The sequence below is a fragment of the Leishmania panamensis genome (assembly GCF_000755165.1).
Source record: "Leishmania panamensis strain MHOM/PA/94/PSC-1 chromosome 16 sequence".
In the NCBI taxonomy this organism is placed as follows: domain Eukaryota; phylum Euglenozoa; class Kinetoplastea; order Trypanosomatida; family Trypanosomatidae; genus Leishmania; species Leishmania panamensis.
In genome coordinates, this window is record NC_025861.1 from 565,376 (window position 1) to 566,717 (window position 1,342).

The window sequence follows — 1,342 nt, forward strand, 5'->3', positions numbered from 1 at the left end:
GGGGGGAGGGGAGGAGGAATAGGCGAGTGCGTCTGTATGTACAGTGATGAGGTGGTGGTGGTGGTGCAGCAGGGGACTATGTACAGGGCTGCTGTGTGGGGTGCCGTGTTATTTGGGAGTGTGGTGGGAGGGCAGGAAAAGGAAAGAGGGCGTACTGCCGGGGCGTGGGAGTGGGGGGGGGGGCGATGTTTCATGGAGTGCGGTATGGCGGGAGAGAGGGCGGCGGACGAGATGACGCCCAATGCCGGAGAGGGGTGGTGGGAGGAGAGAAAAACGAGGGGCGGAGGTGAAGCAGAAGAAGAAGTGGCGGTGACGGCGGGTGCACAAAGAGGAGGGGGCAGCTGGCTCAGACCAGGAATGGACGAGGAGGCAACTGAGGAGGGGGCGCAGCGGCGCGATGTGGGAGGCGTTCTCGACCAGCCAAGTGTGGGCAAAAGCGGCACAGGCTGGCGAGCACACGCGCGTGCCTCATCCCTGCGCCTCCCTCTCTTCCTCCGTTTTCCGCTGCTGTTTGTTCCTTCAAATGTGCCCCCACCCCCTAACTGGCGGGGGGGGGGGTGGCCCACGCAAGCGAGAAGGGGGCAGGTGACCGGGGTGGTCACACTCTCCGGCCCTCCAGCTGCTGCATCCCGCATGGCGTGGTGCGGGCGTGCAGCTTTGCTGTTGCTCGCTATTTCGCCTTCGAGAGGAGTTCCGATCCAACATATGCGAGAGAAAAGGTGACCAGCACAGAGTGCGCCTGTGCATGTGCGGCTGTAATGCCACACAGCCCTGACGGACAGAGCACAGGGAAGGACGCCGCGAGTGGAGCAAGAAGCGGAGATGTCCGCTACCACCATCGCCATCTCCAGCGGAGACGACCAATGCAGACGGATGCCCAGGCTACTCGAGAAGGTGAACATTAGTGTATACGGGGAGAAGAAGAGCTGTCCTACATGCGCCGGTCATGGCATACTTTACATGAGTTCCACAGGACCAACAAGAGACGCCGTCAAAATAAGAAAAATAGGGCAAACGCACACACACACAGAGATGATGAGATGCGGGGATGAGCAGGCGCACGTACGCAGCTGCGTGCGTGTAGGAGAGTGCAGCAAGACACCCGCGCATCAGAAGAAAATCGAGCGATAGTCTACATCAACCGCAGCCCACCGGTATCGGTGGGCTCAAAGACACAAAACAGAGGAACAGTAATACAGACTGTGGGGGAGGCGTGGGGGCGGGGACTGTAGCGCAGCGAACTGCGCAGGGCGACGTATCCACGCGGAGAGCAACGAGAGGCGTGGCTGCGGGGTAGCCAGCTCCGCGACCGCTAACAACGGGGCTACAGGCCACCATCTCC